The sequence below is a fragment of the Cyprinus carpio genome, chromosome B21, assembly GCF_018340385.1.
Source record: "Cyprinus carpio isolate SPL01 chromosome B21, ASM1834038v1, whole genome shotgun sequence".
Lineage (NCBI taxonomy): Eukaryota > Metazoa > Chordata > Actinopteri > Cypriniformes > Cyprinidae > Cyprinus > Cyprinus carpio.
In genome coordinates, this window is record NC_056617.1 from 20,610,717 (window position 1) to 20,625,276 (window position 14,560).

At 35.8% G+C, this 14,560-nt stretch overlaps 1 long non-coding RNA gene across 3 annotated transcripts in view; it reads right to left on the reverse strand.

The window, feature by feature from the left end:
- Window positions 1-14,560, reverse strand: part of LOC122141243 — a 28,045-nt gene that overhangs the window by 12,354 nt on the left and 1,131 nt on the right. Inside the window, exons 1-4 of one of the 3 annotated variants that reach the window (XR_006157626.1) lie at window positions 11,582-11,920; window positions 11,189-11,399; window positions 11,054-11,113; window positions 133-192 (exon numbers count right to left, since the gene is read on the reverse strand). This is a non-coding gene — a long non-coding RNA (uncharacterized LOC122141243). Of the gene's footprint in view, window positions 1-132; window positions 193-11,053; window positions 11,114-11,188; window positions 11,921-14,070; window positions 14,185-14,560 lie in introns of those variants that run through there. The other 2 variants (XR_006157625.1, XR_006157624.1) reach the window with 2 other exon arrangements.

The following is a 14,560-nucleotide window of genomic DNA, read 5'->3' on the forward strand; positions in this document are numbered from 1 at the left end:
ATAGACTGTTAACACACAAGTGTTTTTAACAATAGTGTTTATGCTGAATCACATTTTGTAGCAATAAGAGAATTTCACTCCAGGTCATGTTATAACGAGTGAAAAACTAAATTGACAAAAGTGTTAACAAACCTCTTTAGCAGAAGTGACTTCACTTCCCGTAATGGCTGGAGCGACAGGCTCATGGACAAACTGGAAGACAAAAAAAAGAGAAAGCAGAATTAATGTGACTCAGCAGAAGAATATAGTTTAATAACACAAGTGTGTGTTTACTCGTGGTTTATGAGGACACACATGACTATTGTATGAGACTCAGCAGTAGACTATAGTTTAATAACAAAAGTGTGTGTTTACTCGTGGGTTATGAGGACACACATGACTATTGTATGCGACTCAGCAGTAGACTATAGTTTAATAACACAAGTGTGTGTTTACTCGTGGTTTATGAGGACACACATGACTATTGTATGCGACTCAGCAGTAAACTATAGTTTAATAACACAAGTGTGTGTTTACTCGTGGTTTATGAGGACACACATGACTATTGTATGTGACTCAGCAGTAAACTATAGTTTAATAACACAAGTGTGTCTTTACTCGTGGTTTATGAGGACACACATGACTATTGTATGCGGCTCAGCAGTAGACTATAGTTTAATAACACAAGTGTGTGTGTGTTTACTCGTGGTTTATGAGGACACACATGACTATTGTATGCGACTCAGCAGTAGACTATAGTTTAATAACACAAGTGTGTGTTTACTCGTGGTTTATGAGGACACACATGACTATTGTATGCGGCTCAGCAGTAAACTATAGTTTTAATAACACAAGTGTGTGTTTACTCGTGGTTTATGAGGACACACACATGACTATTGTATGTGACTCAGCAGTAGACTATAGTTTAATAACACAAGTGTGTGTTTACTGGTGGTTTATGAGGACACACATGACTATTGTATGAGACTCAGCAGTAGACTTTAGTTTAATAACACAAGTGTGTGTGTTAACTCGTGGTTTATGAGGACACACATGACTATTGTATGCGACTCAGCAGTAGACTATAGTTTAATAACACAAGTGTGTGTTTACTGGTGGTTTATGAGGACACACATGACTATTGTATGAGACTCAGCAGTAGACTATAGTTTAATAACACAAGTGTGTGTTTACTCGTGGTTTATGAGGACACACATGACTATTGTATGCGACTCAGCAATAGACTATAGTTTAATAACACAAATGTGTGTTTTTACTCGTGGTTTATGAGGACACACATGACTATTGTATGCGACTGAGCAGTAAACTATAGTTTAATAACACAAGTGTGTGTTTTACTCGTGGTTTATGAGGACACACATGACTATTGTATGTGACTCAGCAGTAGACTATAGTTTAATAACACAAGTGTGTGTTTACTCGTGGTTTATGAGGACACACATGACTATTGTATGCGACTCAGCAGTAGACTATAGTTTTAATAACACAAGTGTGTGTTTACTCGTGGTTTATGAGGACACACATGACTATTGTATGCGACTCAGCAGTAAACTATAGTTTAATAACACAAGTGTGTGTTTTACTCGTGGTTTATGAGGACACACATGACTATTGTATGAGACTCAGCAGTAAACTATAGTTTAAATAACAAAAGTGTGTTTTTACTCGTGGTTTATGAGGACACACATGACTATTGTATGCGACTCAGCAGTAGACTATAGTTTAATAACACAAGTGTGTGTTTACTCGTGGTTTATGAGGACACACATGACTATTGTATGCGACTCAGCAGTAAACTATAGTTTAATAACACAAGTGTGTGTTTTACTCGTGGTTTATGAGGACACACATAACTATTGTATGCGACTCAACAGTAGACTATAGTTTAATAACACAAGTGTGTGTTTACTCGTGGTTTATGAGGACACACATGACTATTGTATGAGACTCAGCAGTAGACTATAGTTTAATAACACAAGTGTGTGTTTACTCGTGGTTTATGAGGACACACATGACTATTGTATGCGACTCAGCAGAAGAATATAGTTTAATAACACAAGTGTGTGTTTAACTCGTGGTTTATGAGGACACACATGACTATTGTATGAGACTCAGCAGTAAACTATAGTTTAATAACACAAGTGTGTGTTTACTCGTGGTTCATGAGGACACATGACTATTGTATGAGACTCAGCAGTAAACTATAGTTTAATAACACAAGTGTGTGTTTACTCGTGGTTTATGAGGACACACATGACTATTGTATGTGACTCAGCAGTAGACTATAGTTTAATAACACAAGTGTGTGTTTTACTCGTGGTTTATGAGGACACACATGACTATTGTATGTGACTCAGCAGTAGACTATAGTTTAATAACACAAGTGTGTGTTTACTCGTGGTTTATGAGGACACACATGACTACTGTATGAGACGCAGCATTAAACTATAGTTTAATAACACAAGGTGTGTTTTTACTCGTGGTTTATGAGGACACACATGACTATTGTATGTGACTCAGCAGTAGACTATAGTTTAATAACACAAGTGTGTGTTTTACTCGTGGTTTATGAGGACACACATGACTATTGTATGCGACTCAGCAGTAAACTATAGTTTAATAACACAAGTGTGTGTTTACTCGTGGTTTATGAGGACACACATGACTATTGTATGCGACTCAGCAGTAAACTATAGTTTAATAACACAAGTGTGTGTTTACTCGTGGTTTATGAGGACACACATGACTATTGTATGTGACTCAGCAGTAAACTATAGTTTAATAACACAAGTGTGTGTTTACTGGTGGTTTATGAGGACACACATAACTATGTATGTACTGACTATTGTTTAATAACACAAGTGTGTACTGCACTCAGTAGCAATAAGAGAACATATACTAGGTCATATCACAGTGAAAAACTAAATGTGTGTTAACAAACCTCTTTAGCAGAACACATGACTTTACTTGTAGGAGGACACATGGTACGACAGGCTCATGGAATAACACAAGTGTGTGTGACTCGTGGTTTTATGAGGACACAGCATGACTATTGTATGTGACTCAGCAGTAGACTATAGTTTAATAACACAAGTGTGTGTTCACTCGTGGTTTATGAGGACACACATGACTATTGTATGCAACTCAGCAGTAGACTATAGTTTAATAACACAAGTGTGTGTTTACTCGTGGTTTATGAGGACACACATGACTATTGTATGAGACTCAGCAGTAAACTATAGTTTAATAACACAAGTGTTTGTTTACTCGTGGTTCATGAGGACACACATGACTATTGTATGTGACTCAGCAGTAGACTATAGTTTAATAACACCAGTGTGTGTTAACTCGTGGTTTATGAGGACACACATGACTATTGTATGTGACTCAGCAGTAGACTATAGTTTAATAACACAAGTGTGTGTGTTACTCGTGGTTTATGAGGACACACATGACTATTGTATGTGACTCAGCAGTAGACTATAGTTTAATAACACAAGTGTGTGTTTACTCGTGGTTTATGAGGACACACATGACTATTGTATGTGACTCAGCAGTAGACTATAGTTTAATAACACAAGTGTGTGTTTACTCGTGGTTTATGAGGACACACATGACTATTGTATGTGACTCAGCAGTAGACTATAGTTAAATAACACAAGTGTGTGTTTACTCGTGGTTTATGAGGACACACATGACTATTGTATGTGACTCAGCAGTAGACTATAGTTTAATAACACAAGTGTGTGTTTACTCGTGGTTTATGAGGACACACATGACTATTGTATGTGACTCAGCAGTAGACTATAGTTTAATAACACAAGTGTGTGTTTTACTCGTGGTTTATGAGGACACACATGACTATTGTATGCGACTCAGCAGTAGACTATAGTTTAATAACACAAGTGTGTGTGTTTACTCGTGGTTTATGAGGACACACATGACTATTGTATGTGACTCAGCAGTAGACTATAGTTTAATAACACAAGTGTGTGTTTACTCGTGGTTTATGAGGACACACATGACTATTGTATGTGACTCAGCAGTAGACTATAGTTTAATAACACAAGTGTGTGTTAACTCGTGGTTTATGAGGACACACATGACTATTGTATGTGACTCAGCAGTAGACTATAGTTTAATAACACAAGTGTGTGTTTACTCGTGGTTTATGAGGACACACATGACTATTGTATGCGACTCAGCAGTAGACTATAGTTTAATAACACAAGTGTGTGTTTACTCGTGGTTTAAGAGGACACACATGACTATTGTATGAGACTCAGCAGAAGACTATAGTTTAATAACACAAGTGTGTGTTTACTCGTGGTTTATGAGGACACACATGACTATTGTATGAGACTCAGCAGTAAACTATAGTTTAATAACACAAGTGTGTGTTTACTCGTGGTTTATGAGGACACACATGACTATTGTATGAGACTCAGCAGTAGACTATAGTTTAATAACACAAGTGTGTGTTTTACTCGTGGTTTATGAGGACACACATGACTATTGTATGAGACTCAGCAGTAAACTATAGTTTAATAACACAAGTGTGTGTTTACTCGTGGTTTATGAGGACACACATGACTACTGTATGAGACTCAGCAGTAAACTATAGTTTAATAACACAAGTGTGTGTTTACTCGTGGTTTATGAGGACACACATGACTATTGTATGCGACTCAGCAGTAGACTTTAGTTTAATAACACACAAGTGTGTGTTTACTCGTGGTTTATGAGGACACACATGACTATTGTATGCGACTCAGCAGTAAACTATAGTTTAATAACACAAGTGTGTGTTTACTCGTGGTTTATGAGGACACACATGACTATTGTATGTGACTCAGCAGTAGACTATAGTTTAATAACACAAGTGTGTACGACCCCGTGGTTTATGTGTTTACTCGTGGTTTATGAGGACACACATGACTATTGTATGCGACTCAGCAGTAGACTATAGTTTAATAACACAAGTGTGTGTTTACTCGTGGTTTATGAGGACACACATGACTATTGTATGTGACTCAGCAGTAAACTATAGTTTAATAACACAAGTGTGTGTTTACTCGTGGTTTATGAGGACACACATGACTATTGTATGAGACTCAGCAGTAGACTATAGTTTAATAACACAAGTGTGTGTTTACTCGTGGTTTATGAGGACACACATGACTATTGTATGCGACTCAGCAGTAGACTATAGTTTAATAACACAAGTGTGTGTTTAACTCGTGGTTTATGAGGACACACATGACTATTGTATGCGACTCAGCAGTAAACTATAGTTTAATAACACAAGTGTGTGTTTACTCGTGGTTTATGAGGACACACATGACTATTGTATGTGACTCAGCAGTAGACTATAGTTTAATAACACAAGTGTGTGTTTACTCGTGGTTTTATGAGGACACACATGATTATTGCATGCGACTCAGCAGTAAACTATAGTTTAATAACACAAGTGTGTGTTTACTCGTGGGTTTATGAGGACACACATGACTATTGTATGAGACTCAACAGTAAACTATAGTTTAATAACACAAGTGTGTGTGTTTACTCGTGGTTTATGAGGACACACATGACTATTGTATGTGACTCAGCAGAAGAATATAGTTTAATAACACAAGTGTGTGTTTACTCGTGGTTTATGAGGACACACATGACTATTGTATGAGACTCAGCAGTAAACTATAGTTTAATAACACAAGTGTGTGTTTACTCGTGGTTTATGAGGACACACATGACTATTGTATGCAACTCAGCAGAAGAATATAGTTTAATAACACAAGTGTGTGTTTACTCGTGGTTTATGAGGACACACATGACTATTGTATGTGACTCAGCAGTAAACTATAGTTTAATAACACAAGTGTGTGTTTACTCGTGGTTTATGAGGACACACATGACTATTGTATGCGACTCAGCAGTAGACTATAGTTTAATAACACAAGTGTGTGTTCACTCGTGGTTTATGAGGACACACATGACTATTGTATGAGACTCAGCAGTAGACTATAGTTTAATAACACAAGTGTGTGTTTACTCGTGGTTCATGAGGACACATGACTATTGTATGTGACTCAGCAGTAGACTATAGTTTAATAACACAAGTGTGTGTTTACTCGTGGTTCATGAGGACACACATGACTATTGTATGTGACTCAGCAGTAGACTATAGTTTAATAACACAAGTGTTTGTTTACTCGTGGTTCATGAGGACACACATGACTATTGTATGTGACCAAAAATTAGACTATAGTCTAATAACACAAGTGTGTGTTTACTCGTGGTTTATGAGGACACACATGACTATTGTATGTGACTCAGCAGTAGACTATAGTTTAATAACACAAGTGTGTGTTTACTCGTGGTTTATGAGGACACACATGACTATTGTATGTGACTCAGCAGTAAACTATAGTTTAATAACACAAGTGTGTGTTTACTCGTGGTTTATGAGGACACACATGACTATTGTATGTGACTCAGCAGTAAACTATAGTTTAATAAAACAAGTGTGTGTTTACTCGTGGTTTATGAGGACACACATGACTATTGTATGAGACTCAGCAGTAAACTATAGTTTAATAACACAAGTGTGTGTTTACTCGTGGTTTATGAGGACACACATGACTATTGTATGTGACTCAGCAGTAGACTATAGTTTAATAACACAAGTGTGTGTTTACTCGTGGTTTATGAGGACACACATGACTATTGTATGTGACTCAGCAGTAGACTATAGTTTAATAACACAAGTGTGTGTTTACTCGTGGTTTATGAGGACACACATGACTATTGTATGCGACTCAGCAGTAAACTATAGTTTAATAACACAAGTGTGTGTTTACTCGTGGTTTATGAGGACACACATGACTATTGTATGTGACTCAGCAGTAGACTATAGTTTAATAACACAAGTGTGTGTTTACTCGTGGTTTATGAGGACAAACATGACTATTGTATGAGACCCAGCAGAAGACTATAGTTTAATAACACAAGTGGTGTGTTTACTCGTGGTTTATGAGGACACACATGACTATTGTATGCGACTCAGCAATAGACTATAGTTTAATAACACAAGTGTGTGTTTTACTCGTGGTTTATGAGGACACACATGACTATTGTATGTGACTCAGCAGTAGACTATAGTTTAATAACACAAGTGTGTGTTTACTCGTGGTTTATGAGGACACACATGACTATTGTATGAGACTCAGCAGTAAACTATAGTTTAATAACACAAGTGTGTGTTTACTCGTGGTTTATGAGGACACACATGACTATTGTATGCGACTCAGCAGTAAACTATAGTTTAAATAACACAAGTGTGTGTTTACTCGTGGTTTATGAGGACACACATGACTATTGTATGAGACTCAGCAGTAGACTATAGTTTAATAACACAAGTGTGTGTTTACTCGTGGTTTATGAGGACACACATGACTATTGTATGTGACTCAGCAGTAGACTATAGTTTAATAACACAAGTGTGTGTTTTACTCGTGGTTTATGAGGACACACATGACTATTGTATGAGACTCAGCAGAAGAATATAGTTTAATAACACAAGTGTGTGTTTACTCGTGGTTTATGAGGACACACATGACTATTGTATGCGACTCAGCAGTAGACTATAGTTTAATAACACAAGTGTGTGTGTTTACTCGTGGTTTATGAGGACACACATGACTATTGTATGCGACTCAGCAGTAAACTATAGTTTAATAACACAAGTGTGTGTTTACTCGTGGTTTATGAGGACACACATGATTATTGTATGCGACTCAGCAGAAGAATATAGTTTAATAACACAAGTGTGTGTTTTTACTCGTGGTTTATGAGGACACACATGACTATTGTATGAGACTCAGCAGTAAACTATAGTTTAATAACACAAGTGTGTGTTTTACTCGTGGTTTATGAGGACACACATGACTATTGTATGCGACTCAGCAGTAAACTATAGTTTAATAACACAAGTGTGTGTTTTTACGTGGTTTATGAGGACACACATGACTATTGTATGCGACTCAGCAGTAAACTATAGTTTAATAACACCAAGTGTGTGTTGACTCGTGGTTTATGAGGACACACATGACTATTGTATGCGACTCAGCAGTAGACTATAGTTTAATAACACAAGTGTGTGTTTACTCGTGGTTTATGAGGACACACATGACTATTGTATGAGACTCAGCAGTAGACTATAGTTTAATAACACAAGTGTGTGTTTTACTCGTGGTTTATGAGGACACACATGACTATTGTATGTGACTCAGCAGTAGAATATAGTTTAATAACACAAGTGTGTGTTTTTACTCGTGGTTTATGAGGACACACATGACTATTGTATGTGACTCAGCAGTAGACTATAGTTTAATAACACAAGTGTGTGTTTACTCGTGGTTTATGAGGACACACATGACTATTGTATGAGACTCAGCAGTAAACTATAGTTTAATAACACAAGTGTGTGTTTACTCGTGGTTTATGAGGACACACATGACTATTGTATGCGACTCAGCAGTAAACTATAGTTTAATAACACAAGTGTGTGTTTACTCGTGGTTTATGAGGACACAAATGACTATTGTATGAGACTCAGCAGAAGACTATAGTTTAATAACCACAAGTGTGTGTTTACTCGTGGTTTATGAGGACACACATGATTATTGTATGCGACTCAGCAGTAGACTATAGTTTAATAACACAAGTGTGTGTTTACTCGTGGTTTATGAGGACACACATGACTATTGTATGAGACTCAGCAGAAGAATATAGTTTAATAACACAAGTGTGTGTTTACTCGTGGTTTATGAGGACACACATGACTATTTTATGTGACTCAGCAGTAGAATATAGTTTAATAACACAAGTGTGTGTTTTACTCGTGGTTTATGAGGACACACATGACTATTGTATGCGACTCAGCAGTAAACTATAGTTTAATAACACAAGTGTGTGTTTACTCGTGGTTTATGAGGACACACATGACTATTGTATGTGACTCAGCAGTAGAATATAGTTTAATAACACAAGTGTGTGTGTTTACTCGTGGTTTGAGGACACACATGAGGACACACATGACTATTGTATGTGACTCAGCAGTAGACTATGAGTTTAATAACACAAGTGTGTGTTTACTCGTGGTTTATGAGGACACACACGTAACTATTGTATGCGACTCAGCAGTAAACTATAGTTTAATAACACAAGTGTGTGTTTACTCGTGGTTTATGAGGACACACATGACTATTGTATGAGACTCAGCAGTAGACTATAGTTTAATAACATAAGTGTGTGTTTACTCGTGGTTTATGAGGACACACATGACTATTGTATGCGACTCAGCAGTAGACTATAGTTTAATAACACAAGTGTGTGTGTTTACTCGTGGTTTATGAGGACACACATGACTATTGTATGTGACTCAGCAGTAGACTATAGTTTAATAACACAAGTGTGTGTGTTTACTCGTGGTTTATGAGGACACACATGACTATTGTATGTGACTCAGCAGTAGACTATAGTTTAATAACACAAGTGTGTGTTTACTCGTGGTTTATGAGGACACACATGACTATTGTATGTGACTCAGCAGTAGACTATAGTTTAATAACACAAGTGTGTGTTTACTCGTGGTTTATGAGGACACACATGACTATTGTATGAGACTCAGCAGGAGACTATAGTTTAATAACACAAGAGTTTGTTTACTCGTGGTTTATGAGGACACACATGACTATTGTATGCGACTCAGCAGTAGACTATAGTTTAATAACACAAGTGTGTGTGTTAACTCGTGGTTTATGAGGACACACATGACTATTGTATGTGACTCAGCAGTAGACTATAGTTTAATAAACACAAGTGTGTGTTTACTCGTGGTTTATGAGGACACACATGACTATTGTATGTGACTCAGCAGTAGACTATAGTTTAATAACACAAGTGTGTGTTCACTCGTGGTTTATGAGGACACACATGACTATTGTATGTGACTCAGCAGTAGACTATAGTTTAATAACACAAGTGTGTGTTTTACTCGTGGTTTATGAGGACACACATGACTATTGTATGAGACTCAGCAGTAAACTATAGTTTAATAACACAAGTGTGTGTTTTACTCGTGGTTTATGAGGACACACATGACTATTGTATGTGACTCAGCAGTAGACTATAGTTTAATAACACAAGTGTGTGTTTACTCGTGGTTTATGAGGACACACATGACTATTGTATGCGACTCAGCAGTAAACTATAGTTTAATAACACAAGTGTGTGTTTACTCGTGGTTTATGAGGACACACATGACTATTGTATGCGACTCAGCAGTAGACTATAGTTTAATAACACAAGTGTGTGTTTACTCGTGGTTTATGAGGACAAACATGACTATTGTATGTGACTCAGCAGTAGACTATAGTGGTTAATAACACAAGTGTGTGTGTTTACTCGTGTTTAATAACACAAGTGGACACACATGTTTACTCGATGTATTGTATGAGACTCAGCAGTAAACTATAGTTTTAATAACACAAGTGTGTGTTCACTCGTGGTTTATGAGGACACACATGACTATTGTATACGACTCAGCAGTAAACTATAGTTTAATAACACAAGTGTGTGTGACACTCGTGGTTTATGAGGACACACATGACTATTGTATGCGACTCAGCAATAGACTATAGTTTAATAACACAAGTGTGTGTGTTTCACGCGTGGTTTATGAGGACACACATGACTATTGTATGCGACTCAGCAGTAGACTATAGTTTAATAACACAAGTGTGTGTTTACTCATGGTTTATGAGGACACACATGACTATTGTATGAGACTCAGCAGTAGACTATAGTTTAATAACACAAGTGTGTGTTTACTCGTGGTTTATGAGGACACAAGGCTTTCAGTATACTGTTAACACACAAGTGTTTTTAACAATAGTGTACTGCTGAATCACATTTTGTAGCAATAAGAGAATTTCACTCCAGGTCATGTTATAACGAGTGAAAAACTAAATTGACAAAAGTGTTAACAAACCTCTTTAGCAGAAGTGACTTCACTTCCCGTAATGGCTGGAGCGACAGGCTCATGGACAAACTGGAAGACAGAAAAAAAACTGAAATAACTGGGCTATTAGTATAAATACTTGAATATCATTTGGAAATATTCTACCTTGCACAGTTCCTGCCCACAGTAAGAACGCCATGGCAAGTCTTGTCCTCCATAATTATATGTAATCTCGTCATCTTTATTTATGTCTTTTATAGCAAATAAACAAAGATGAGGCTTTCCGCCCAGTTCAATTTTTTTTATTTTGCCATTTGACTTTTGACTGTCGTTTACTAGTCTCCCAAGAGAGCCGTCATCTAAGGAGGCATCGATGCTATATGGGAAAAAAATTTAATGTTACAAATGTTCACTAAAGTTATGCTCTAGAAATGAATACATCATTAGTAATCACTTTAACCTGCCCCAAAACTGTGTGATACTTAGTTTCAGGGTTAAGAAACACATTTTAAAAACAATCCACAGGGGTTTACATACAGTCAAATACAGGCTACTCACCAGCAGTCACGCGCCCTCCGTGTTTGAAAAAGTATGCATAATTATTATTATTAATTTTTCCCAATTTCCCTTTTTCCACTAAAGTTCCTCTGTACTCGAGAATAAAGGAACCTTGTAAGATAGGGGTTTTTGCAAACACACCCCGACCTGAATGAAATAAAAATCAACAGGAAACTGTTAAACAATTTAAACTACATAAAGGTAGGGTAGGCGATTTCATAAAGGCTAGCAATAGCAAGCTAGCTTTAAAAGCATAAGATTCCCACCCTCCCAGTATAATAATATATATAAATAAATATAGACCACTTAACTTATTGTTTGCTATCGGGATGTGAGGACACTTTCAACAAGCATATCAATGTTTTTGAACCAAATCACCTACCCTGCCTTTGACCAAAACACATTTGAAAAGTACCACTAATACAGACTAGGGCTGCACAATAAATCGAAATCACGATTTGACAGAAGCTGCAATTGTCATGTGTATTTTTCAGTGAAGCAGGGTTCTGAGATCAGCAGTAAATCTCCATCCGAAGACCAAATAAACTCCAAATACGCCCCGCAGAACAAACCCATTAAAATAATTTCAATTAAAATAAATTAAAACATTTAACTGCTTTCATTGATTCAACATTACTAATAAACACACGACTATGGCAATATATGATTTATCTGAGTTCTTATTATAATTTTCATTATAATAAAGTATATCTATAATGCAGTGATAATCGACATAGACTTTATCACTGCTTAGAATACTATGAAATATTGTGTGTCTTATTCTGTTTAAGAAGCCACATCATCTCACAGAAGGATTTATTTCAAACACTCAATTGACGTTATGAAGTGAGTTTGGAGTAAAAAACATGCTATTAAATGTGGTATTTTCAGATGGAGCAGCATTTACTACACAGAGCCACTGAGAAGCTACGCAAACAGCTGTCATTATCGCAAATGATTTCATAATCACATGATTATATCATCTGAGATTCTTTGTTTGTAGCTTGTCAGTGATCTATGGTTCTGTGTAGTAAATGCTGCTCCATTTGAAAGCAGGTGATGGAGATTTACTAGTAATCACAGAACCACTTTACTGACGAGATGTGCATGACAATCACATTCGATTAATCGTGCGGCTCAAATACAAACATACACACATCTTTTTTTTTCCACACCATTTTTTCTTTTATATATTATGAAACAAAAACAGAAAAAAACACCAACCTAATTATAAGTAATAAATTAATTTAATTAGGACTAACATTTGAGGGCAGTAGTGCCTGTGCACCTGGAGTCCTGCATTTAGATGAAACTTATGGTGTACCCACACTAGGCTGGAGCACACTTAAAGGATAAATTCACTTCCAGAACAAAAATTTTCTTATAATTTACTCACGCTCATGTCATTCAAGATGTTCATGTGTTTCTTTCTTTAGTCGCAAAGAAATTAAGGTTTTTGAGGTTAAGATTTTTTCTCCATATTGTGACTTCACTGGTGGCCAACGATCACTGCATGTGGCCAACAGATGTTTATTCTGGAAATGAAGTAGGGTCATTATGATGTGACTGGAGGGCTGGATGTAATGGCCAAAATTTATATCACAATATATTTCTTAATTTCGGTCAATACAATATTATTCCAATATCGATATAAACACTATCTGAAATTTTTTAACATTATAAATTTCTTTATCATGACTTTTGATTAATTTTAAGCATCCTCGCTAAATAAAAGTACTAATTTCTTTCCCCACAAAATAATGAAAATTATACTGACTCCAAACAACAAAAGCTTTTTATTTCAGATAAATACTGATCTTTGGATCTTTTTATTTATCAAAGAATCCTGAAAAAGAATGTACTCAACTGTTTTAAATATTGATAATCAGCAAATCAGCATATCAGCATATCAAGTGACACTGAAGACTGGAATAATGATGCTGAAAATTCAGCTGGGCATCACAGAAATAAATTATAGTTCAAAATCTATTCAAATAGAAAGCTATTTTAAATAGTACAAATATTTCAAAATTTTACTGTTTATGCTGAACTAAACATCAAAAAAAAAAAAATCTTTTATATAAAAATAAAATCCTATATATAAAAAAAAAAAAAAATTATATATAGCCAGCCATTATATATATATATATATATATATATATATATATATATATAAATATATATAGTGTAGGTTGGGGGTCAAACATGCTTGAGCAAAAAAAAAAGGATTTTGGGGGTCAAACATGCTTGAGCACGGTTCAGATCGTCTAGTGTGAGTACACCCCTATAGGCCCCTTCTTCATTGTTGTTAAATCTAAAACTAGTCTATTTTTGAAACGTATTTTACTCCATTATTGGAATATCCAAGGCATGCAAGCTGTACAGGTCACAGACTGTATTTCTGGTGGACCACTGTGTATCCTGTATAATAGAAGTTAAGTAGTTAAGAGATAGTTTATGGGAAACCAAAAAAAAAAAAAAAAACTTACCTTTGATGGGCTTAATGTATCTCCCAGTTATTATGTCTTTGTCCTTCCCCATTTTGACGTGTATTTCTGCATCTTTTAAAGGATTGAGTCCTCTGGTCTGACAACTCGGACTCACTACAAAATATCACGTCAAGTCAATCACAGATAAACAGTGTAATATTAATTAAGTGCTTAAGTGCATATTCAATATTCATATATATATATATATATATATATATATAAATATATATATATATATATATATATCAATAAATTACTATAAATCAAAAGCTAAAAATAACACTACAAAAATAAACTTTGATGTTAAATATTCACTAAAAAGATTTCATTATTAGCTATAGTTTCACAGTGGAGAGCTGCTTTATAACAGAAAATCAAGTTGTAATTCTAACTGAAAGCGACACTGAGGTGTGAGACGCTCCACACGTAAATTTTAACAGTTTGTGTGTAGCAGGCAGCATTTAGATTAGGTCGAAATGAGAACAAAATT